This window comes from Topomyia yanbarensis, chromosome 1 (assembly GCF_030247195.1).
Source record: "Topomyia yanbarensis strain Yona2022 chromosome 1, ASM3024719v1, whole genome shotgun sequence".
Classification (NCBI taxonomy): domain Eukaryota; kingdom Metazoa; phylum Arthropoda; class Insecta; order Diptera; family Culicidae; genus Topomyia; species Topomyia yanbarensis.
In genome coordinates, this window is record NC_080670.1 from 41,232,661 (window position 1) to 41,260,240 (window position 27,580).

At 38.6% G+C, this 27,580-nt stretch overlaps 1 protein-coding gene across 2 annotated transcripts in view; it reads right to left on the reverse strand.

Moving 5' to 3' along the window:
* Positions 1-27,580, reverse strand: part of LOC131677448 (beta-alanyl-bioamine nonribosomal peptide synthetase ebony) — an 81,370-nt gene that overhangs the window by 39,660 nt on the left and 14,130 nt on the right. Inside the window, exon 1 of one of the 2 annotated variants that reach the window (XM_058957282.1) lies at positions 19,650-20,038. The exons of the other annotated variant lie outside the window; for it this stretch is intronic. The gene's annotated coding sequence lies outside the window, so the exon portion shown is untranslated. Of the gene's footprint in view, positions 1-19,649; positions 20,039-27,580 lie in introns of those variants that run through there. 2 annotated transcript variants of the gene reach the window in all.

Consider the following 27,580-nt stretch of genomic DNA (forward strand, 5'->3'; position numbering starts at 1 on the left):
ATCGTTCAAGGAACACAAATTGCCTTGAAACATAGTGGACATACGTGGACAAAAAAGTATTTCAATAATTTAGCAAAAATGTCTGTTGAAACCGTCTGCTACAAAAGCGTGAAAGTTATTGACATTTTCTATAGACAAACAAAATAATATGTTTTGACATCAATACATGTAAATAAAGAACACAACCGTCAGCATAACTTTCCATTATTACACATTTGAAAACGACACTTTTATCAAAATCTAGATACATTTGAACAATACTGATATTTCGGGCGCTCGATGAAAAATATGAGCAAAACGCGATGGTTTAAACTGTTTGGATGTGTCAACACCTCAAATATGTCAAATTTTGGAGTGTTTCACTTAAAATAGCATGCGGCAGCATCATCTGAGGGACAATATATGCACTAGACCCCAAAGTACTTCTATGCAATTTTCGACTTTTGGCCAGGTCAAATCCGCCACTGTGCGTTGGTTAGATTTTCCCCAGGAGATTTTTACTGAGTTGGTATAGGCGTCACGAGAAACATGAGTATACATAGTATTATCTACTGAATTGAAATGTAAATTCTTTTGTTTCTGTAAAGCATAATGCGCCCACTGTATGCCGTTGACATGCGGTAAATCGTCCGTGTTTGTGAATTGTTTTGTCCGTTTCGACAGATGTACAATTCCTATTTCCCTGGCTACCCGGTCAAAAAAAAAAGCCTGTGTTAATTGCCCCTAGGAACAAATGCAATTTTCGAATGCGATTTAAAGGCGATTTCAACACTTAGAAAAATTTTCTGGCGGCTAAAAAAGACTTGGTTGTTTTTGCGTTTTTCAAACATGGCGGCTCATGTTTGGCTTAAGCTTAAAATAGTTTTGTTAAACAATTGGCGTGCTCTCGCTTGTATTTTGTTTGTCTAGTGCACTTCATTTAGCCAACGAATGTGGGAAATTGTGAAATCGTGTGTAAATATAGTAGGAAAAGATCTCTGATCTAAACTCTTAATAATAGTCAGATTGCGATAAGTTTTGGTGTGCAATTCCAATTTCACCATTGATTCTTCCTATAGTTTGGTGGTGATTACCTAGTGTAGTGATAAGTTTATGTGAGTAAATAATGAATCCGAAAATAATAATTATTTATAATTTTCATAGTAGGCAATTAGGGGGATTAAATGGCGCGTTCCCTGGGCGATTTAGGGGCGATTTAAGGGCGGGTAGAGCGGCTAAGAAATGACGGTGGCAAATCGCCAAAATGTTGCATTTGAAATAGCCCCCTAATTGCCAGCAATTTGCTGGCAAATTGAAGGGCAATTAGCGCATCCGAGTTGGCAAATAGCCCCCCGTTAGCCAGCAACTTGCCCTTTTGACTGGGTAACTGCGAACAATCCAAAACCAACACTCACTCTCGCTGTAGAGGATAAGCCGAACCAAGATTGATTTCCTCACAGCTAGCAGCAAAATCGGAGTGAAGCCTCAAGAAAGCGGCATCGTATGGGAATCACTCTGCGGTATCTTCCGAAATTCTTAGAGGTACACAAAAATCCGTTATTCCTTAGTACAGTCGCCATGGAGGTTGCAACAATGTAGACAAAGCTCTCCTTACTGGTTAACATGTAAGGACCACTGCAGCAGCAGCCAGCGTTAAAACTGGAGGAATTCTTTTTGAACAAATGAATTCAGTACCCCAAATATTTAAAACTATCCGTCGTCCCGCCAGACCCGGACGAATTGATGTAAAATCCGGAGGCCCGAAGATGGCTCCCAAAAACCGAAGTCTCGGGTCAAACCCTTTGGCTTTGGTTTGCCTGTCAAGTTCGATGAAGAGTGATGCCGGCTGGTCCATGAAGTAGAGTTGTTCATCTTATTGAGGACTGGCTGACTCCGAGGTTGATAACCGTTGGGAGATTCGGAGCCAATGATTTGGATACAGAAGAGGGGGGGGGGGGAAAGTTCCTCAACGGTTCCGGTGGTTGAGGGGAAAGCGTGACCGCCACCCATCCCAGTTGGTCTGGGTTCTATCTTCCATCTCAGCCGAGGTCGTTGAGGTGAAAAAAATTGTTGTCACGTCTTCCTTCGGAAGGGAAGTAAAGCCGTTGATTTCCGGTCCATGAATTGATGGGTCGACATCTAGTCCAGATAGTGGGAGTCACCTCTCGGGTGTCGGTCTTTGGCTTCGTAGCGGAATTAGGTTGATGGAAAAATGACAAGAACATGAAGAATCGCATCCCTATACTTACTAACAAATGTCCTCCTCACGTGATACTTGTGGAGTACGCAGTAGTATATACGGCCTCTAGCAATAGCAATTATCGGTCTAACATTCCTTCCCTTTCCCTCTGCGATCTTCCATCGGGCCTGGCCGCCCCGGTATTAATCAACATCATAAACACTTTAGGATTACTAGGAGTTGCGTATTGAAAGATGTTTCGCTACTTCCAAGCATAATTATCTACTGATCTATTCCCTTTGTAATTTCGGCTAGTCCAGATCGATAACAGAGTAGCAGCCAGGGCCAAACTCAAGAAGCGAGGTGAAAAGTTCCTCGATATTAACAGGTCTCGATTTGCGGATCGGTTGAGTTTTCTTCATCGCTGATTTCCGACAATTTTTTTTAGCAATAGTTCGCTAAGAATGAGTTAAATTGTATACTCACAACTTCACCTGTGACATGCAAGCGGCGGCACATATCCATTTGACGCTATTTAACGAATTTCGGACCAGTATGGGTGATTGGGAATTTGGCTTTTTGGCGATATCGCGTACCGACAACGTAGAATTTTTTTGACGTACATAAAAATCCTCTTGATTTGACGTCATTTTTCAAAGTTCATCTAGGGCGTAAACAACCACGGAAGAAAGTGAAGTTCCTTATCTCCCAGTCAAACTGTAATGGAAGTGAAACGTTTCAGCTGTCGGTGAAATATTTCAAATGACAACATTGAATGAGAAAGTTTCCGAAGTTTAACGCGGAAGGTTTTTTTTCGTTGTACATTACGTAATACGTATCCTATGCATGGGGAGTTTCTTTGAGCCAGAATTGATAAAGAAATATTTAAGAAAGCTTCCCCCATTTTAACACACGGAATCCATTCTCTATGCCTCGGAAATAATTACTCCAATATAAGCTATAAATGGTATCAACGTCCTTACATCACATCATAAATTCTTCAACAGACGTGCTTTATTAACGGTGACAGATCTTGTAGTTTTTCCTCGATATAGCTATAGTCCATATACACAAGGATCTTGAATTTATTGCCATTTTCATACTCAATGCAGTGTTTCGATTTATTTCGATTAGCAAATATTTCTGCCGGAGTGAGGAAATGTGACACGACCTATCCGGTTAAGTGCCTCGATCACTTCGAGTACTGAAGCACATAAAGATACAATCCTGATCGACCCATTGGATTATAATTTTTATTGTAGGTAAGTTTACAACCCTATAGGCGAAGTTTGAATTCGAACCAGGTCAACGTAGTCAGAACAACATAAACCTGTTCCTCCAACCCATCTGAAGACCCCCTGAGCCATTCGCACAGGCACCGAAAGGTATCGAAGCGTGGCACATCGTCATTACCGTTCACCCTGACAAAGAAAACCATCGGCACCGGTGAATCTTACTGGGGCGAAGGAAAACTCAATGAAAACGAAATCGCCCCCGTGTTGGGAAGATCGTACCTTAGGAGCGGTCGTGTTCCGATGATTTTGATACACATACGATTCTTTGCGTCCGTGACGGATTTTAATGATCAACAGGAGGAACATTACTTCAAGTTAGCAACCATAGGTACAGATTCTCTGATGGGTCGCCAGGTTGATTAATTTATTATTGCAAAGGGTTAATTGACGGCGATAATCGCATCGCTCGAATCAGTTTATAACTGCAATTAAAACATACCGCGGAATTCAAATGTTGCCCACTAAACGGCAGATCGAAACTTGACAGGTCAGTAAATAATTGTCTAACGAATTTTTGCTATTCGCGAAGCCGGGCGGCCGGTCCGCATGTAATGAGGAAGTAGAATATTAATTAGAAAATGAGATTAGATTGGATTGTTCTGTGATTGAGCACATGACTCAGCGTTTGATGTAAAATGCTAGTAAGAACGAGGTGGAGAGAGTGCCAGGGGGTGCGGTAGCAGATCGGCAAAACCAAACAGCAGCAGTGAACTGCAGCTTCAACATCATGCTGTGCCATGTTTCAGACGGTCGTTGGCTGGTACAAATTGTAATTGTTATGTGTAATCGACTAATTACATCGGATTCTAATCAATGCTTAAACGTGCAGAACATCGTATTTTCAATTTATTACAATGTTTTGCATGCCTAACATAGGTATTTAACAGAGAGAAAGGTACAACACCTCTGCCTGTGCTTTCCGACTTTCTTATGGGCTCTGAGACGGGGAAGCTGTTTTAACGAGAGCTTGTTTTAGGATTTAATTGAAATTTGTAGACCTTTGTAGCAATCGGAGCGCAGCGTACGGAAGCGGAAACTCCCGTAAGGCCAAAAGCCTAGAACCCGTATGAGAACATCCAACTCCTCTTTGTGAGTGCGGGAAGTTATATCGGGAAATAGTCATGAAAAGTATTTCCGATTTGGATTGCCTAATCGTTGAGTGTAGTAACGAGGCATGTTTGATGATGTCAGTCTTTTGTTTGCATCAATTACTCGTAATTAGTAAGTGTTCATATGGGAAGAGCTTCTGAATATTAATGCCGCAAGCATTGCAAAAAAACATCATCTTTGAATTATCAAAGGACCTCACCCTTCATATTGTGACAAACAACTGTCAGAGTAAACCCAAATGTCGAATTTCACATCATTTGGACAATTTCGGACCCTCTTCGATTGAAGCTTTTAATCGTTGTCTTTAAAATATGACGAATACACATTAAACTATATAACTTTAGAACAGCCTCCTGGAAAATTATAGTTTATATCTTTTTTAAAGGAAAAAAATGTATTTTAATGGAAACATGCTAGATTCTAGACAAATGCGGAAGTGGGAGTTTTATGACGTTTTCCTCAAAATCCCTTGATTTTAATAGTAGTTTTGTTAGTCTGCCGCAAAATATACATTTTGTTTGCAAATTTTTGTAATTTTAAAACAGTTTGGGAATCAAATGGCATATTTGCGATTTTCGTTAGAATTCGAGAAAATAGGGTTCTAGGGTATTTTCTCATTCATTCTTTAGTATTATTCAATCAATTTTTAATAAATGAACGTTGTTGAGCGTGAGAGATCTTCAGGAATGAAAGCAGATTCGCTATCGGTAAACTTGAAAAAAAAATGATTTTTTTGACATTTAGTTCCAAAACCACATTTTTTCATTAAATAGCGCATATCAACTCTATTTAATAATAAATTATAGAGACAAAAAAAGCTGTTTTCGTGATTTTTTTTCGAAGGGAAAGACAAGCTCTAGCTTTTAGAAAATTTAGGTATACTTGTAAACACATCTCAAAGGTTCAATTTTTTTTCTAGGAAAATTTCACAAATTGGCGGAATTAGGAGTTATTTATTGAAGCATCTTTTTCCTATAGTATCTGAATGGCCACAAATAATTACAATTTACATAGCTATATCTTGTATTTTAACCTAAACAAGCTGGAGATATCCTCCCCTAGTTTAGAGGCTGAGATGTCCGTCGAGGCAGCCAGTAACTCAGGCTGGCGTTTCCTTGGCAACTCTAAGGTATGGAAGGCTGATTGGTCCGAATACGACGCACGTAAATTGCGTCGTCTCAATCAACAAAAAGCGGCGGAGAAAGCAAGAATAAAGAAGAAACGGAATAAACAGAGGCCCGCTAATGCACTTGACACCACCCGTAACAGTAATAATAATACTAAGCGTCGCAAGAATCACGGTTACAAACACCACACAATTTTCGACAAAAATAACGGATGTAATTACAACCACAGCAGATTTGCGTACCACGATAACAAACGCCGCGACATCGACAATCTTCCGTTGGATAGAGAGCTACTGGCTGAGGCAAAGAAACGTTTTTCGAGGCCACCTTCAACTTCGTTCAGACCTACCATTGCATTCCAGAGAGGCGATGTTTTAAACCCGTGCCCTACCGACCAACCTAGCACCTCACATCGAACAGCTGCTGCCACACCTATGTACCCCTCCGGAATTGGCGCCTGTCAGTGTTTTTGCCGCTATCGACGCGCTCATTAGAGCAAGATAATAATGAATTGACAAATCATATTGCGATTCAAGATTTAGAAGAGGTAGAGCTAGGTCTAATTAATTCCCATAAAACTAACACTTCTCCAAGAGAATCTCAGTCAAGAACAGAAATCTTGGTCTATTGCCAAAACTTTAACCGCATGAAAAGTGCAGCTAAGATGAATGTGATTCAAAACAAAATATTAGGTTGTCATTATTCCGTAATTTTAGCAACTGAGACTAGTTGGGACGAAACGGTGAGAAGTGAAGAAGTTTTCGGGAGCAATTACAATGTATTTAGGGATGACCGTGATTGTCATGTATCTGGTAAGAAGTCAGGAGGGGGCGCTTTGATTGCGATTTCAGCAAAACTAAATGCAGAAGTTATCAAAACTATAAAATCAAAAGAATTCGAGCATGTGTGGGTGAAAGTACATGTTAAAGACGAAACTCACGTTTTCGCTTCGGTGTATTTTCCTCCAAATTTTGCTCGAAAAACGACTTACGAAAAGTTTTATCATGCTGCTGAATGCATTATTAATAGTCTTTCCCCGCACGTAAAAGTTCACATATATGGCGATTTTAATCAACGCGGTATTGATTTCATACCAGATGCTGATAATGAGAGCATCCTACTTCCTGTTGTAGGGGAAAATGAAACTTTGCAGTTCATTTGCGATAAATCTGCCAGTTTAGGACTTAATCAAATAAATCACATAAGAAATCAGCGACATTGCTATTTAGATTTATTAATGACGAATATAGACGAAGACTTCTGTGTAACGGAATCACTTACTCCCTTATGGAAGAATGAAGCTTATCATACAGCCATTGAGTTTTCTATATTCTTGCATGTTAACGACAGACCTGGTGATAGTGAATTTGAGGAGGTATTTGATTACGAGTCCGCTAACTATGAAAGCTTGAGGCAAAAAATTAATGCAATAAACTGGCAAATGATTTTAAGAAATGAAGAAAATGTTGAAGCTGCCGTAGACATCTTCTACAAAATATTATTTGAAGTCATTCACGAAGATATACCATTGAAAAGAAGAAGGCGTCACTATAACTCAAAACATCCCATCTGGTTTAATAGAGAAATCAAAAATTTAAAAAATCGTAAGCAGAAAGCACACAAAATCTACAAAAAATACAACAGCGAAGATAACTTAACAAACTATTTAAATCTATGCGATCAATTGAACCTTGCCATTGATATCGCGTTTGAAGAGTACAATGCAAGAACAGAACGCAATATAAAAACTTGCCCAAAAAACTTCTTTAATTACGTAAAAACTAAAATAAAATCGGATTATTTCCCAACAGAAATGCATCTTGATGGAAAGGTAGGCGATAACTCAGAGGAAATCTGCAATCTTTTTGCAACATTCTTCCAGGAAGTTTACACTACATTTTCAGAGAAGGATCGAGAGCGTGAATACTTTTCATTCCTCCCAGAACTTTCAAGAGATATTAACATCAAACAGATAAAAGTACATACAATCATGGATGCCTTAAAAAACTTGGATAGCTCTAAAAGCCCTGGACCTGACGGCGTTCCACCGGTGTTTTTAAAAACTTTGTCAATAGAACTAACCGCTCCTTTATTTTGGCTTTTTAACATGTCTCTAGAATCAGGTTGTTTTCCTAAAACATGGAAAAGCTCTTTCCTAGTTCCAATTTTTAAAAATGGTAAAAAATCCGATGTGCGTAACTATCGTGGAATAGCTATCATCTCGTGCATTCCCAAGATTTTCGAGGCGATTGTTAATGAAAATTTATTCCACCAAATCAAGAACAGAATTACCCATGTGCAACATGGTTTTTTCAAAGGGCGTTCTACAAGTACAAATCTACTCGAATTCATTAACTACACATTAACAGCAATGGATAACGGAAACCACGTTGAAGCTCTTTATACAGATTTTAGCAAAGCATTTGATCGCATCGACATACCCATGCTACTTTTTAAATTAGAAAAAATGGGGTTTGAGCCAGGACTTCTTACATGGGTACAATCATATCTTACAAATCGTGAACAAGCTGTTAGATTTAAAGGGATAAAATCAATCCCAATTCAAGTTACATCAGGAGTCCCTCAAGGGTCTCATTTGGGCCCGCTATTCTTTATTTTATTTGTTAACGACATTTCCTTCATTCTAAAAAATGTAAAAGTTCTTATATATGCTGATGATATGAAACTATTTCTAGAAATAAGAAATGGTGAAGACTTTCAGACATTTCAAAACGCAGTAAATATATTTTATACATGGTGTAATAAAAGCCTGCTGAAACTGAATGTAAAAAAATGTAATTCCATAACATTGAGTAGAAAGAATAATATACAGAACAATAGAATCTTATTGGGAAATCAACAAGTAGAAAAGTGTGACAGAATAAGAGACCTAGGAGTTATCATAGATTCCAAAATAACATTCATAGATCATTATAACACAATAATTAACAAAGCAAACAGCACACTAGGTTTTATTAAACGCTTCAGCTATAATTTCCAAGATCCCTACACAATAAAAACATTATATGTAGCCTATGTGCGTTCAACACTAGAATATTGTAGTATAGTTTGGTCGCCTTTTTCAGCAACGCATGCAAACCGGATAGAATCAGTACAAAAGCAGTTTTTGATGTTCGCTCTTCGTAAACTAGGTTGGACTGGACTACATTTGCCATCTTATGAAGCACGGTGCATGCTAATTGACATTCAAACCTTGAAAGATCGTCGTGAATTTTCTATGGTATCATTTGTAAACGACATTGTATCACATCGTATTGATTCAATCGAACTTTTATCGAAACTAAATTTTTATGCTCCTTCTCGACAACTACGTAACCGCAGCATCTTTTGTACAATTCGCCATCGCACTAATTATGCCAAGTTTGGCCCTTTAAACCAAATGATGAATATTTACAACAAACATTGCGAAAGCATTGACTTCACTATGTCGAAAACAAAACTTAAGCAGCAGTTTAAAGTAAACCAAAATTTTAACTAGTGTTAAGTTAGTTTAATAATTATTGTAAGAAACCGGTCTACATCTGATTGACGACTTGAAATAAATAAATAAATGAAAATGTAACTTTTTTCCAAAAGGTTCTTTTGGGATGAAATTTAAATTTTACCGATCTTTAAAAAATATTTAAATTCGGTTTTTTGTAGTAATATTAAAGGTTCTCCTAAATGAAAATTCAATTCTGAAAAAATGCACCTGGGTTTGTTGCAATCGGCTAATAACTGTTTTGTTTTTTGTTACTTAAAGTCAAACGAATTTTAAGAAAGAGAAGAAAATAATACATAGGTTCGTCTATTGATGGAGACGCAAAAATCCAAATACTCAAATGCATTCCTGCAAGATAGGCACATGATATGAAGTTCTGCAATCGAATTCATAAAGATCACATAAATAATGCACAGCGCGCTGAAAAATAGCCATGCGATAATTGAAAAGTTTGAAAGAAATCGGTTAAGTAGTTTTTGAATGGCAGGTAACACCGCAAATCATGTTTTTTTTCTTCAGAGACGTTCTACAAAAAGCTTCATCACCGAGTCGTTTGTCGGTATTTTTGCAAAAAAAAAAATTACAGAATGTTATTGAAATGATACACTATAATGTACGAAAGTTTTGATCAATTCGCTTCACGCAAAGTTCTAAAAAATTCGTAACATTTTTTTTTCGCTGAAACCCTTACCCCCCTTAATAACTTTTACCACATGCGTCAGATCGTTTCGCAGTCTTCGAGACTTCGTTTTCTTGATAAATTTTCTTTGGAAATTATACATTCATTTATTTTTAGAATGCAATGGGCGACTCTTGGAAGTTTTAGTCGATTTCGCCATACGACATCCAACGTATACTTTAAACCACGGGCGCAAAAATGCAGTTATTGTAAAAAGCAATTTTTTTCATTTAACCGGTTCCCACTCTAATGTTCATGTGGACACTAGACTGGTTCAATTTTTGACTATTTGCCTATATTTTATGGCTCTTAGCAATTGTGCAAATTTTGGTACCGATCGGTTGTGTCTACGGACCCTCAAAAAATTTCAAAGTTTATATGGAAATTAGTACGGAAAATCGGTTAACGTTGAAAATAAATTCTTAAAAAATCACCTCATCCATTAATTAATGAGAACACTTTATATTTCTAACGGTATTCTTCTGCTGAACACATTCGTGGAACATTGTAAGTTTGTGAAAAACGAACTGAGAAAAGTTATTAACTAAAGAAGCAACATTACTTCAAAGTGGTATTTATAAATAATCATAGCAGCCCTGTTTGAATAGCTGCATCTGCCATACACGAATGGTGTGTGGCAAGTCTAGTTTACACTTGTATAACGATGGAGCTATTCAAACAGGACTGTATTGTACACATGGCTGGACGAAACAACAGAGGGCCACCGTAGATTGCGACTACAATGTTGCGCCTAGTTGTATCTTCATGATTCTCGTCAGAACGTAGCCTGTGAGAGCAACGATGGCAAAGTATATACTCTTTCTCTTTATGAAAGAAAAGCAACAGGAATCTTGGAGAATAAAATGGAAGGGAATTGTCTGAGACACAACCAGCATGTCGTTACTATACTCAGGGCCGACAATTGAAATCTAATAGTGACCCTTACCAGAGCCACGAAATTTCAAAATCAGTTACCTATTTCTGCTCGCATTTACCGAAACCGACATTCATATTCAACGCCTCCCTCATTCATTCACTTTCCAACTGACTGAAATTTCATGCAGAATCGAATGCTTGAGTGCAGAGGAAATATAAATTCATTCACCAACCAAAGCATTCATTTGTTATTATGTCGACAGTTTGAAGGCAGAAGATAGCATCTTCTACATTTTCGAGCCTAAGAGAACTGCGTAATCTATATCTGGTGCACTTTTGCTCAATAATCCCAGTGCTAGCATAGAAACAAAATTCACTTTGCTTCTGAAACCGAACATGTTCGAACCTGACTGCGCTGCGTCGGGAGAACGAATGACGAGAGAAACGAAGCAAACATTTCATTCATCGCAGCGGGGGTGAATTGAATTTTGTTTTCTTTCAAGTTCACGTAGAAATGTCAATTTTTTTAGGCTCTGACCCTTACACGATCAATACTATTGTCAATGAAGTTTATTAATGGTGTCATGTTTTCAAGTAACGATTCTTTTTCATGCTTGTTCAGTATTTGTGGAATAGTGGTATTTCCCAGGAAATGATTTCTTTATTTTCCGAATTCCGGAAAACTGAAATCCATCGGGAAATAGAAGCTATATTCATCAAACTCTTCCATAGGTGAAGTTGGACATTTAGAAGAGTATAGGTCTAGGTTTCTCTCCAAACAAGCGATGCGACATGTAACCAGGCCCCTGCTAGGCAGCCATTTTGTCCTAGCCAACATATGCCTTTGTTGAAATCAAAACAACCCAATGCTATTGCACGGGCGACATGGGCCTAGAGCCGGCTAGGCCCACATATGTTGACTACTGTCAAAGTCTGTATATCTCAATAGCAGATGACAGGAGTGACACCCCCTGCATGTAACGCATAGTTTATTATGTATTTGTTAGGTTAGTCTTCGAGCACACGATCAGTCGAAAAAGAAAAGATCTTGTTTTGTTTTTGAGGTAAAAACACCTCGGGGTAGCCGGCTACCAATACCCAATTGTTACTTGGGTTTATATAGCATGCTACAAGTGCAATCTAAGTTTTATGGTTTAGCTAAACAAAGGCATTTTGAACTCCAAACAGCCGACCGTGGGAGTATTGCCTAGAAAAGCTAATCTTATCTGCGTAATTTACCGGATCATTATTAATAGCAGCCGTTTTTTAGAGAAATTTTATTATTTCTTCTCTTTCGATATATTTATTGGGTTGCAAACTACCGACTAAAACAGGGAATATAGACCAATAGTTATGATGTTTGCAATAACGGAACCTCAAATTAGATTGTATCTTCATGCCTAGATTCGATCGCACCCTCTCATTCTGCTACTATCGGCTGATAGCATCCAGTCGTTGGCAGTCTAAGAATCAAATGTCATCAATAGACTTAGGGTGCTTACAGAGTGGCGGCGAGAAGCTGAGCTGGCGCTGATGCTGACATTAGAATGCAAGATGCGAGAAACCTGCTTGCTGCAAACCAAAGGGATGATATCAGAGTGAAAGCTGAGCGGATCGGCGCCGACTGCCCGTTTTTACTCTGACAGGCTCCATTTGATATGCTGCAAGCAGGTTTCTCGCATCTCGCATTTTAATGTCAGTGCCAGCTCCTGCTCAGCTTCTCGCGGCCACTCTGTAAGCACCCTTAGACTCGCGTGGAGGCATGCGATAGGAAACTTTTGCGAACTATGTTATCTCACCTTCGATCAGCAAAAGCCGAATGAGACACAAAAATACGTGCGCCACTATATTGGAGCGATGAGGCTCAAAAATAACACGCGCGACATAGTATGGGCGATAAAAATCGGATTGGCTTCTGCTTACTAAACCATCTGATCGCATATCAACATGCTTCTCATTCGACTGCCGAACGACGAATGAAGTACGAGAATACATAGGTACATATAACGTCCCAATATTCAATTGGTTTTTCTTGACGGCTCTGGCTGAAATGCACTGGGAAATTTAGGTTTTCTGCGTGGCGCCCGAAAGATTATTTAAAAATAAGTTTTATCTTCGTTTTCTAGAAGTCATACAGACTTCGAAATGAAACACAAACTTGGTGAAAAGATTTTCCGACTGACTAATGCAAACATACAATACGTATAGTACAATACAAATTACAAAAGTTCAAAAGCTCTTTCTCCTTTTTCCGAAGTTTTGGAAAGGTTCCCCTATATTGAAAGTTAAGGCGTAGTCACGACAATATCACTTACATTGTAGCGCTTCTTTCATCGTTTCCATATATTCAATGTGGCAAACGAAAATGGGCCCCAGACTGATTTATTTGTTTTCTTTTTGATCATTTAGTTCTATCTGCCATTCTTCTCACTCTCATTGCAATTAATATTTTTTCAACGTGAGTTAATAATAAGTCGAACATATCTTCGACCTATAATGCAGATCTGTTCTGGTAAATTTTTAACAAGATTTAAGTTCCTAACAAAATTATCAAAAAAATTATTTTCTTTTTAGAGCTAGTTTTTCTAAATTTTGTCACTGGTTCTACTTGTTTGTTGTTCTCCGATTGTGATGAAAACTTCAGCGTTTGTTAGTGCATATGGGATGGACTTCCATTAAATATTAAATTTTTTACTTTGATGGAAAGGGGGTAAAATGGGCATTGGAAAATGTCCCGGAATAGGTCGAAATCTTAAAATCTTTCTAACTCTAATTTATCTCGATAAAATCTAATTCTGTTTGGTTTTTCTGAAAGGGCTATGGCGGTTAAGGGGAGGGTGTGGGGTTGAAAATGTACTTTTCCGATTTTTAATCGATACCTTCATAACGGGTTATCATTAAAAAAATGAGAATCATTTCAATACCTTTGTGTAATTAAAGTAAAGAGCATAATTTTTTTTTTCTCTCAAAGAGAGTTGCTCTCTGGACTCCCTAGAAATGGGTGCATGTTTCTTTTTGCTCGGGTGCTGTCAGTTCAATCGAAGATGGCGTCGAAAAAGCAAGCACTCCGCTAGCGTGTTGTACGGTTTTACGAAACGCATGGTCATCGTGGAAAAAAGTTTACGGTAAACCACTTTCGAGACGAAAATGTGCCCGTGAGTACAGTTTACCGGATCCTAGTATCCCTGAGCGTGTAGCGAAGGCCGGTAACGGCCGTCAGGCGAATATAATGACGAAGAAGGAAGCGTTGAAAAAAACTGTTCGACAACAAGAACGGAACGAGTTGGCGTGACGTGAACGTGATGATGGAGGACATCATCTGTCGGAAGAAGACTCGGTCCCCCGAGTACACGGACAAGCAGATAGCGATCGTGAAATCGCAGTGCGGATGGATGACGAATAACTACCGCGGGCCGTCGTTCGTGCTGGACGACGAAAGTTACTTTCCGCTCTCGGAGACCCACATTCCAGGAAATGACAGCTAATATTCCAGCGACAAGTCGGCCACACTCCCCGAAGCAAAATATGTATAAGTTTAAGCATAAATTAAAAAAAATAAAAACTATGTTGCGCATCGCCATATCGGACAGATGGATTTCAAAGCCGTGGTTCAGGCCGAGCGGTCTGGCTATCAATCAACAAGTGTACCAGGAGGAGTGTCTTGAGAAAATTCTTCTGCCGTTCTTAAAGGAGCATCATGCGGATAGCAAGTACGTCTTCTGGCCGAACAAGGCATTTTCCTATTACGCCAAGAAGACGCTGGAGTACCATGCGCAGAATAAGATACCGTACGTGCCGAACGAAAGGAACCCGACCAAATTGCCCCAGTGCCGTCCCATTGAGGATTTTTTCGGCTCCCTCAGTGCCCTAGTGTACAAAAATAATTGGCGGGCCAAGGATACGAAGCAGTTGAGCACCAGGATCCGGAATTGTATCCGGAAGATGGATGTCAATGCCGTCCAGCGCTCTTGTGAGATCATCGCGATTAAGTAGCGTCGTACGGCTGACTAGGGTCCCTTCTCCAATAGGGTAACCAATCTAATTTGGACCCCTACATATTTTGGACCCTTTTAATGTATTTGCCTCCTACACTGCCGAGTTTCTCTGCATTTGTTTGGTTTGATGCAGCACTTACATTCCTTGGGTTGTCTATTAAGTTTCAATATCATTAGTTCATCTCTAATTGTTTAAAATTTAACAGAATCCGCAGTTTTCAGAAATATTACCGAAAACGTTTCATCTTTCAACGATAGCCAAGAGGAACCGGTGGAAATGATACATTTTCAAATTGGATTTAAATGTACAATTATAATATTTTTATCGATTTAATTAGTTTGCCTGATTTGGTATTATGCATGTTACGTGTTTGAAAAGGTTTCTTCGTAATGTTTTATCTAAAAAATCTTAAATAAATGGTGTCCACAATATGTCTTAAAAAATTGATATCAACTTATTTTGGACACCCCTGGATTTTATTTCTTGACAGCTATTTGTTCATCGAGTTAGAATAATCAAAAAGTGAAAAATTTCGTAACGGTAGGTCGCCTGCTCTTTTTGGTCAAATTATTTAAAAATGTTCAAACCAATGGATGTCGAAAATCAAACGATTGAGGAACATTCCATTGAAGACCATAATATGACCAAAGAGGAGATTTCTGAAATCCATGTGGAATAACATTTGTAGTTGGAATTTGTTGAATTCGACGAGCTATATGTTGACAAGTCTAAGAGACATATCACAGCTAAATAATGATAATAAGAGTGTGCTTGCTGAATTCCTAGAATTGCCTGAAACATTCACACGAACAGGAACATCACGATTCAAGCGACGTAGTCCTGCTGTTTTAACATTGCGCCGAACAGTTGAATACCACAAGGCGAAAACTGAAGAAAAACGGAAAGTAAAGGAAGAGAAACAAAGTAAAACTGAGCTTAGAAAGAATAACAAGAAACCACCTCGTAAATAAAAGAATTAAAAATTAATATTTAGTGCAAGAAGATACCTGACGAACTTTGAACACTTGAGGATGTTACTCCATAATACTGCTACAGATAAATTGTTACACGAAATATATTATTGTTAACTCTATTGCATAACATTTAATGCTACTTTGTTAAATCTGCAGTAATCTAATTGTACCGAAAGTTTTTTCTATTTCTCATAATGATAGAACTAAAAAAATACTTCATGCAGTCAGCCTTCCATATAAAGATTCATGTACCATTTTTGATTGGCTGTCACTGATTTGCCTATGTTCTTCTTTCATGCATTAAATATACTGCAAAGAGAACGAGTCAGTAGGTCAGTTAAGTAGAAAAAACTTCACTGTTTCCAAAATATATTCAGTCACATTCAGTGTGTCCAAAATATGCTTGGAACACTGTCCAAATTAGTGTGGAAGGGTCCGAAATGTGAAAAATTCATGCTGTGAAGAAATGCCATTTTCGAGTTTATGTCAATGTATAAAACATCCATTGACAGTTTTCTTTCAAGAACAGTAATTTTGGAGCAGACTCGTGCATGTATGGCATTAAAAAACATAGGCAAGCAAATATTTTTTGACGTTCACGTAATTTCACTTCCTCTAGGGGTCCAAAATTGGTTGGTTACCCTATTCGTTGACGTTTTTTTAAGAATAAACATAAGGTTTTAATAAAAAATACTGAATTCGTTGAAAATTTTGTTTTTGATTTTTAACTTCATGATTGAAAAAATTCTCATTTTTAATTGAGCACCCGTTAAAATAACTATATTTTATAAGCATAAGGGTAAGTTTGTATGGATGAATTTTAGAGTAAACTATAACTGAACCTTGAAAAATTTTATTGAGTTTTTAGTGACGAAACGTATTCATTTATGCATTCATTTTTCATGCCTATCCCAGGATTACAATCCAGACTATGGACCTGAAGGAGACCTTATCCACCGGGAGAGATTCTCAATCAAATTAATTTTCAGTTTATGTCATGTCCCTTAACATCTTCAACGGTGGTCCTATCCAAACACAGTACTTCAGTTTGGTCGTCGACATCAACGAAGCACAAAACTCCTTTTTCTAGTATCCCCACCATATTTGAAATTACCTTTGAGTATCTCCACTTCAATATTCACTTGGTGTAGTTTCTAGTAGACCATAATCGATTCATACAGAAACAGTAACCTTCTTTTGAAAGTTAATACTGTGTGTACAAAATCATTAAAAAAATACGTAAAATAATCGACAAGGTTGACTAGACTACCTACCTACAAAAATTGTTGCAAAACCACTCATCAGCGCCAAAATAATCTACCGACTTCCTATCTTAGAACCAGTTGACTTCCAATCCACTGGGCACGAATTGCAAGGTTGCAATCAATGAAATATACCTAGTGGCAGACCGTGGACGAAACGAACGTGGTAGAAGAGTAAAAGAACCATGTATACCTAGGACTGATTTATTTTTACTCTACATATGTCCACTTCTGACAGAATAATAACCAAACTCAGAACCCGTCAAACCGGAAAGCGTTTTTTTAACTCCGAACTATGAAACGAATTGTGAAGCTAAATTAAATGTAATTGATGCTGGTCCAGTGAATGAAACTGTTTACAGTTGGGTGCATGGTCTTCCATAGAGTGGACCGACTGTGGTCGTAAGGAAGGAAGAGATCTTCGCTTGCTGATTACTGGAATTAGTAGGAAGGTCTCAGCCGGTCAAAATTGTGGAAAGTAGATCCCAAACCAGTTTGCAAAAATAATGTACCATGGCTACTCACAGTACAATGCATTATGGAAACTTACTGAGTGCGTTGCGAAATATGTAATAGGTCAAGAACGGCAAGTAGTTCCTCGGAATGGACTTGTTGACGCATATGCTTGCCCCAGAATAGTTCGCTGTGCAGCGTCATAACAGTAATAGGTACCTATTGTTGGTAGTGTGCTCAGCGCCTAATGGTGAAAGAATTTTTTTCGCGAATTTTTCCAATGAAACCAAATGAAAAAGTAAAAAGAGTGTAAAGTGTTAAAGAGCTGTAGTCCCCGTCAGATAGGTTCGGTCCGGAAATGATGTTAAATCTGCCTGTTTTCTCCCGGTTTATTTCCATTAAGAAAATAATGAGAAGACAAAGCAATGAGCTGGAATATTATATTCCCTTCTTTCCACTAGCACTGGCAATCACTTGATCGGCACCCATTCATTGTACCAATAAACGGGAGCACAATTCTGCCCGGCCGAATAAGCAAAATTGCTCGGAGTCAAAGTGCCGGGTAGCAATTACACTTACACCCATACGAGTGAACTTATGAATTATTGATGGCCAGCTCGCGCCTTGCCGGTTGTTTTTTGTTTTCTTACTCAATTATTCTATTTGCTTGATTTCCAGTTCTGGAGTAATTAGTATTGGTTCTGGAAACAAATGTTATTTTTTTCTAATTGGGAACCTCTCCTTCCGGACCGGTTTTACGAGAGAATAAGTCATGCTTCGGTGATGAATGAACCACAGAGTTAGAATTGTGTCCGCAAAAAATCCGATCAAACCAGAAACTTTTGAGGCTGCTAATGGCTATCGGCCCCCTATTATTGGCTCGAATCAAAACTCGTCGAAATGTCAATTAACGATAGGTTCTTCCGGAGTGTTCATTTGTGTTTACATTTTGCTAGCGTTGCCAATTTTATTTTGATTTCGCCACCCAATGTGGCTACGCCACATTACTTTTGCGCGTGCTGTCCGGAATTAAACTTGGGATAGCCGCTATGTTTGAGTAAGCCGGACAAACGAGTGGATCACAGATTCGCTTGCTTCCGACGGCGGGTCTGTGGTCACGTTGCCCGGCGTATCAGTCGTTGAGTCACTGGAGCCGGAATACAGAACCAAACATCGCATTTGACCTTCTTTTGACACCAAGTTGCTTATATTACACACCAGTAGATAATTTTAATATGCTGTCCTTATTTCGCTGCCGAAATACAAATGAGAGGGAATGATTTTTTCTCTCAAAATTAATGGGATGAAGCTCAGTCGGCTTTGGAGAATATTTCATTATTTTTTGGTAAAATCGACTTCTCTGTCTTTCGTATTCATTATTTTTTGCTAAAATCGGCTTCTCTGTCGTTCCTTTTTCGTTGGAGAAAGTAGGATGTACAGATTTCAGATTAGCTGTTTACTGATAGGTAATGCAAGTTCTCCCTGTTCTGCTGGTTATCATTCAAATTTATTTCCAAATGGATCTACATGCTATTCGTTTGTAAGGAATCCATAAAGAATTGATTTGGTTATAACAGATGAAAGTCACATCTATAACGAATTGATTACAAATGCTGATTTTAATTATGATCACCCTACATTAACTTTGCCAATCCCATTAGCTCAGTGTTTACTTATACAGCAAATAGGGAAATGTACAAAGCTTATATTGACAATAATTTTAATCGTGATCATGATCTACCAAAAAAAACTGAAATTGATACAGCATTACAAAATTGAATCATTCTGTTGTTGATTTTGGGGAAAAAATTAATACTCCAAATTATTGACGACAATCAACTTCTGCTTCGCTTGAAGTATGATTAGTGTGTGCAACAAATGGCTTCGGTTTCGGATGCTGTATTTCTGAATATGATTTTGCCTAATGATCTGTCCGAGGACATAATTGTAATCTGTTTTATCTAGGCTATCAGGGTTGTTTGGACATAATGTCTTCAGTAGTAACTACCGACAGTATTTGACGCAGGTCAATGCTTGAGCTGGACGGAGTCGGTGTATTTATGATATACTTGTAATGAATAATCGTCTTCCATAGAAATTTATCGCATCACTTCTGTTTTTCAAGGTTATATGCCGAAGCCAACCGTTTTCGTACCAAGGTGCCCGAATGGTAAAGAGACGGTCCTGACCCGATTGACTAGTTTACCTAATGCTTACCAATGGAAGAATATAAAGACAAATTCTATACTCGCTGGCTTGAAATACCGTGATCCGATTTTTGGAACAATTAGTTGTCCGTTCAGCTGAATTCGCCTTCTCAAATTTATATGTTCATACGTGTACTGACCGATCAACCCTCACTGATAGGCACAATTACTTCGCAGTCGGTATCAGATTCGAACAAAAAACACATTCTGAAACGGCCACTTGCACAGTTGAAACACTTGTCGCATTCGGCGGAATCACTTCATTGACCTCCAGGCAAACAAACTATTAAGTTAGCTAGACACACTGTTCTGCCCGTAGGCTGGTACACTATTTCGATGTTTATTAAACTGCCTCCAGGGGAGGGAAAATCACACGTCTGCTCGAGTTCGCGCCCGCTACTTCAATGAGCTCGTAGAAGCGATGAGACGTGCGTAGCTAGGAATAGCATTCCCGAGCAGCACTATTGCTGATCTGAGAAGATGATCTTTGAATTCGTGTGATTGTGCGAAAGCCCGGTAGGAGATGCCGGCGATCGGGTACGTTCAACGGTCAACACTAATTAGTCTCAGTGCCCTGGAACTTCGTAAAACCTACTTTCATTTGATACGGCAGCAAATTGTTTCATTAACCCGATAAGCACAGTCACTGTAGGATATTGGAATATTTTAAATAGATGCCGTCCAAACTACTTTTTGTGGGACAGTATGGTACTGCTTATTTCTATACTTTTTATCAAGTCTACTTCAAATTCAGAAGAACGCGATGATTGAAATAAATCATTCAGTTTTCTCCTAATTAATAGATTACAAATAATGTTTAGCCATTTAGCACGATCTTTTTATTCATAAATCAAACAAAGATATTTGAATAATTTTGATTCCATTTACGACTGTGTGTCGTAGGGAAACCATTGAGGCTGTGCACTTGTCAGCAACACAACAATCAAAACAAGGGTTGCGGCATCCTATCAGGGTATCAGCAAAAAAAGTACTCATCCATCCATTCATTCATGCATTCATGGGAGCTGAATGAATACGTAATTGATTGATCGGTTGGCGATGAATCTTGACGAATCACTTCCTCATAAAAGCTTTTGATGGAAGTTTTATTGCTCCTACTAAGGCCAACCAGATAAAAAAACATAACACGCGAGAAATCATTCTCGGATTAGTCGCTTTAGATGGGTTCTTGCGTCAAAGTAAATTGCTGAGCAGTACTAGCTTGTCGGTTGTGTCAGAAGGATTGGATGCTATATTTATATAAACTATTTTAAGTGCTCTTGTTCAATACGCCGTGATATGCCACGTTTTTGATTTCCTTAATGCATTTCCGTGGGCACGTCTAGTGAGAATACTTCCATGGAAATGCATTCAGCGAATAAAAAACTGGGCACGGACGAGACCCAGCGCTGTTTCGTCTCGCGTAGCGTATTTTCTTCGATCTCCGGTCAGGGACGTCATCGTTTAAATTAAAATTGATTGACTATTGATCCTCTTGTATTGACCGAGGGGCAACGTTTGCAATGACAATTTTCTGCAATAGACAATTTTCAACGTCAAATTATTGCCATGTCTAATAGCAAATGACGTGAAAATCCAACATGAGAATAAATCTCGCGTGTTTTTTGAGAAGGGTCAATAAGCATGCTGTCAAAATTCACTTTGAGAGAAATTTCCGGACAAACCGTAACTCGACGAGAATTAAAATCCATAAAATCCACATTTTATGAAAGAGAAAAGTTTTTTTTCCTGTGATTTCTAATCGGCGGTTAATGGTTTGAATTTCATCTCAAAGTGAATTTTGACAGTATGCTTATTGGCCCTTCTCGAAAAACACGCGAAAAATAAGGTATTCACAAAGATAATGTTTGAGTGTTGATTTTCCTTTTGGCAGAATTGACATGGCATACATGGTTGGATGTTATTTGCTCGAATCGATACTTGTCGAAAGTAAACAAATTTCATTCCGTCGCTCAAACTGACGCCCAGGTGGCGAAAACGTTAGAGTTCGATACTGGAGCGTTGTCAAAAAAAAAAATTATTTCCAAGATTGAATTTTAGGAAACTTACTCAGCCGGAATACTGCCTGGTGCTAATTCATAATCCTGCCTGCAGTGACACATCCGATTCTAGTTGGACTCGGTTGTGTCACAGGAGCCGACATGTGAATTAGAACCAGCCAGAATTCCGGCTCATTTCTGGTTGAACTTTACTGGGTTCCAGTAACCATCCGATACCCTTACGATGCGCCGCATAAACGAGGCCTAGGAACTGAAGCGGCGCAAAGCCCCTGAGTATCCGCCGGGCGAGGTGGCCGTCGACCCGTATTTGGAAGCTAGCGAACCTGTGATCCACTCGTTTGCCCGGCTTATTCAAACATTGGGGCTATCTCTAATTTAAGTCCGACTGAGGGGTAACGAAGTGGACAACAGCAAAAGCAATGTGGCGTAGTGGCTGGGTTGTGGAATCAAAATAAAATTGGCAACGCTAGCTAAATGTAAACACAAATGAACACTTCGGATGAACCTATCCTCAATTGACATTTCGACGAGTTTTGATTCGAGCCAATAAAAGGGACCCTCGAGGATTGGGCTGGATGTTGTTGGCTCGAATCAAAACTTGTCGAAAGAAAACAAAGTTCATTTCATATCGTCAACCTGGCGCCCAGGTGGTGAAATCAACGGAGTGCTGGAGCGTTGCCAAAAAATTTTTATTTCCAGATTAAATTTTACAAGACTTCCCAGTTTAACTCAGCCGGAATGCTGGCTGGTTCTAATTCGTATTCCGGCTCCGGTGACACAACCGATTCAAGTTAGAATGAACACGCGCAAAAGCGATGTGGCGTAGCCACATTGGGTACTGGACACAAAATAAAATTGGCAACGCTAGCAAAATGTAAACACAAATGAACACTGCGGATGAACCTATCGTCAATTGACATTTCGACGAGTTTTGATTCGAGCCAATAATATGGGCCCCGAGGATTGTATTGTATAGTAACACTTCCAATTCAATAAGGATAGGCAGTTGACCGATTAGATTTGTTTTTGAAAGTTAAACCCGAATCCATCGATCCAAAACGTAGTCTTGGCAGCCCTCTTTCTAGTTTTTCTGATCAAAGCATAGGACGATTACCTGAATTGTTCCACTTTACCCCCAGTTCTCCTAAACAGTACTCGCGAACTGTCAAAAAGTGAGGTCAACTGTTGCCTTGTAAAGCGAATCTTATTGTTTTCAGATTTGAAATCATTAGTGAAATGAATGTAAATTTATCATATTCAATTAAATAAGACACACAGACGGCTGAGTGAATATTTGCCCATTCCGCACGACACTCAACACGTCTATTCGCCTCAGTCAAATAAGAGCATTGATTTTTTCAACTCTACCCCCTGTGTGCTTAAGGGGAGGGTGGTAGTACAACAATGCGAGATCTCAGTATGATAAACATCACTTAGCTCGATAGAGACGTTCACGCGCAACATCAACGGCACGGAAAGTTTTGACGTACGGAACTTGTGATTTCGTATACGAGGGAGAGAATTTCATTCAACCGTTCCTGACAGATCGTTGACGTGTCGTCGATGTTTCATCCCGTTAACGGAAGCTGGCGTATTGTGGAGATCGCCTGTATGGAGAAAACCTTTACAACTTCCATTGACGTCACCAGACGACAATCTTTTGTCCCCTTTCGCGGTACTGCTGCGGCTCGCGGGTGCATGTTTGTAAACCGGGCGGACAGGCCTTAGCGCGAAAGGGAACTAACATTTATTTGTTTTTGCTTGGAAACGCCGGTTTACAGTTTCTGACTGGTACAGATTCTCATTGCATAATTTCTACTGATTATCATTACAGTTGGATGTAATTGGATAATTGAAATGCTAGTTAACATGCATAGCACTGGCTGTTAGGATGACGCTCCATTTCGCTGCGATTGTATTGGTTCGGGTACAGGTTCCCGCTGCGGGGAATTTGTATTGATGAATATTTCCTGTTTTGAAAGATCGCCGGGGGGTTTCAGAGTAATTGTGAATCACTGCTCATTTCACGTTTGATGAGAAAACTCATAGCAATGTCATTCGAAGTATGACTACTGAACAATATAGGCCTGTGGAGTGGGTTATGCGCTTCGCATTTTTGATTTGTTTTTTTGCCTTTCGCATATTGAGATATATGACGTTTAAAATATAAACTATCACCTTCTACTATTCTAGAATACAAACATGTCTAAAAGTTTTAAGTGAAAATGAAAGCTTCGTTTTGTGTAGGGGAGACTGGATCCCCTTTTTTATTTTTCAATCCAACTCCTTGAAATGATAAAAAACTAAGTATTTTTTGTCGTTTTATAAAGTTTCTAGGCCTGACTACTAATTATAAAAAAATGCATGGAAATATTACACTGGACATAAGCTATGAGCATTTCTGGAAAACAACAAAAAATGGAAAATTCTTAGATTAGCGGAGACACGATCCCTAATTTGAGGACACTTGATTCCTCTTTGAAAGTGTGTTTAAAAGAGCATGTATGGTTATAGTCCTAGTTATGGCATGTTTCTATTATCACCCTAACCATCTGAAGCCTTTGGTTAGAGCGTCTGCCATATTTGCTCAAAGCATAGGCTAAAATGGTAGTGTGATAATTAATAATCTAGTAATCGATTAGAGTTTGTACTGCGCTTAAACAGAAAAATTTCACCATTCTCAAGACATTTTTGTTTTATATTGGCTTTTAATAACAAAGCAAAAAAACTGAAAAATTCGAATTAATAAATAATGAAATAATGTGGTACCCTCCCTAATAGGGTAAAAATAGGTACCTTACACAATTCAATGTTATGAATGGATTGCGGTATTGATTAGATTGTTGTGATTAGATATTGTTTTTTTTTGTTACTATATATTACGCATCTCTCACCTGATTTTCCCTACATCTCCGTGCAATTATTTGAAAGCTGTCTGTTGTTATGGTTGAGGAACGTCAAATGTGGGATGCATGGTTGCTACGTATACTGTAGTAAACAATTACAGTAGAGTTTCTGTATGATGAAGCGTTAATTTTTAACAAATTATTTTTGTTATTGTCAGGCAACAATGATTTCAATTGAGTTCTACAAGATGATGTCACGAATGAACTCACGATGAATGTAGTTCATGTTTGACAATTCTCGGTGGTTTGTTTACTTTGTCAGTTGCGTGAGTGCGAGTGCAACTGGTGCTCATCTGTCACATTTGAACTCACGTAACTCCCATGTAAACAATCCACCGAGAATTGTGAAACGAAGTTCATCCGGCTCATTTTGTGGGGTTATGTCGGTTGGTGTACAACCTAATTCTTCTGGTGTGAATTTGGTTATGTTCAGTGGTGTGTATGAAGAATGGAGATGGGGATAAAATCTTCACGAATTTGAAGGGATCAAGTGAACCCATCAGCATCTATTTCAGCAAACTTTAGTAAAAAGTTGAAAAAAATTGTTAAAGAAATTTATTTTCAGATAAAACTACGCAACTTTCTAGTATATTCGATTAATGTATTCTGATCCGCCTTTGAGTTACGATGATGGGATCAAGTCTCCCCGGGGATCAAGTCTCCTCAGTCTCCCCTACTTTCTCTTTCAATTGTTACTTTTTGCCATTATCAAACCAAATTTACACCTTTTCGATCCGATTCAGTACTGTGCACGGACGCCAATATTCTTTCATACAATTCAAATGCCAGCATTTACACTTGTCTGGGACGGTGCCGTGCCGGACAAGTGTGAATGCTCGTATTTGATTTGTATTAAAGAATATTGGTGTCCGTGCACGGAACTGGGCCGGCACTGAAACGAATCGGATAGGTGTAAATAGTGCTTAACAGTATATATCTAAAGACATTGATTTCGACTAGCATATTACAAAGCGAGTGAAGAAGCTTACGTAAAAGTGGCCGAGTTAAGGACGGTTCAGACGATACATCAGCTTACGTCAACGTCAACGGAACGTCACCGTTCCCTCAGGATAAGTTTAATACTTTTCTCTTGAGCCCGTTCACACATGCCGTACGTCAAAACGTTCCGTGCCGTTGATGCTGTGTGTGAATGCTTCTATTTAACTGCATGTAACTAATCTTGACGTTCCGTACCGGTGACGGAAGCCTGATGTATCGTGTGAATCGTACTTTATTCGTCGTAGAGAAAGTAAACAAAGAGAGGCTCTCATTAAATGATGTGCACTTGTGAAAAGGGTATAAGCGCAAATGAGAGTCTCTTTGTGTTTACTTTCTCTTTCGATTATTATGGCGTCATAACAAAACTTTCCAGCATTATTTTAATAAATATCGAAAGATTCTGATGTCGTCTAGAATATCATGGTAAGAGTTAAGGCGCAAACGTAAAAGCGGCCGAGTTATTGACGTAAACAGAAGAGAGAAAGAGAAAGTAGACAAAGAGAGACTCTCATTTGGACTTATGTCCTTTTCGCGTGCTCGTCTAGATTAAATTTTGTACTAAGTAACTTTTGACATATTTGTCTCCAAATTTGTTAGCTTAGAATATATCACAAAACTACCAAAACTAGTTATACCGTTTTCATTGAAAAACTCCAGGGCAATGGATTTTTAGCAGAAGTGGGAATGAAACACGCCCAGTGGCTGCTCTTCTGGTGGAAACAACTCCAGTGCAATCTACTGCCCCCGGGTTTTTCAATGAATAACAGCCTTTGTTTCATCCATAAGACTTAACGGAACGGCTTGCTATCACCGTTCCACCAGGATAAGTTGGATGCGTTTCACTTACCGTTTATATTGTGTCAGTGTGTAGATGCTTCTATTTAGCTGCATGTACCAAATTTTGACGTACCGTATACAGTAAATCGTACCTTGACGAGGATCATCGTGTAATCGAATTGTTTTTATTCAAATTACATCATCAAACCTCCCCAAAACCCTTGATAGTGGATAAGAATGTTCTACACTGAAAATAACCTACACCTGTTTCGAAGAAAATCGACACATGAGATTATTGTTTCAAGCGACACTGAAAATCAAGAGCTTTCCATTTGCTCTCTAATAAAATTACGCTTGAAAATTAAGGGCTGCGTATCGAATAAAAATAATTCTAGCATAATATATTATTAACATATTGATTTGTATCTGGTGGATGCCTAGCCAGTTCTTAGATTCCCAAGCGGATGAACTTATGCAGGACATTAGATTGCGTAGTGCAGATTTAGGCTTTGTGTACGAAGATAGCTATTCATAATTAGGTTAAGTTGTAACTTGTATATTCAAATAAAATAAAAGATTTAATTGAATTTCCCATGTCTTTTATACGGAATGATATCATATTCAAATCAATGCGAACTTGAATTCAATATAAATTACATTCAATAACCATTTGTCATACGCTTGATTTGAATGCGGCATGCATATGTAACGCTAGTGGGGCGTCTGTGGAAATTGACGTGTGTCGAAGTGTCACACCAGTTGCGGCAAAATCAAGTTTTTAACACTTGTGTTCAATGTACTGATTATTTGAAGTGTAGGGGAAAGTGAGTAAAGTTTAAGGGGAACGTGGGTAAAGACGGACACTTTAAGATTAAATTAGCAGGAGCTACAGGCGAATTACCAAATAGATAAAACCTCAATAAACTAAAACAAGAATATACGGTAAAGATGATCACGGCATGAAGGAGAGTGAGACGCATCTTGATCAATTTAACCGTGTTCAATATACATATTAGGATACTCCTTTTCGTCCATTTGTAACTGTCGTATATTACATATATTTTATTTGGGCTTTAATGTACTGCCCATGATCGCATATTTGTCCTATTTTCTATGGGATTGCGTATCATTATGGGACTGATTTGCAATCATGGGCAGTCTATGGCTAACTAATGCACGGTGCCATAGGTTGGAAAGAAGGATCGTAGTGACCGTAGGCGTCAAACGAAAAAAATTGC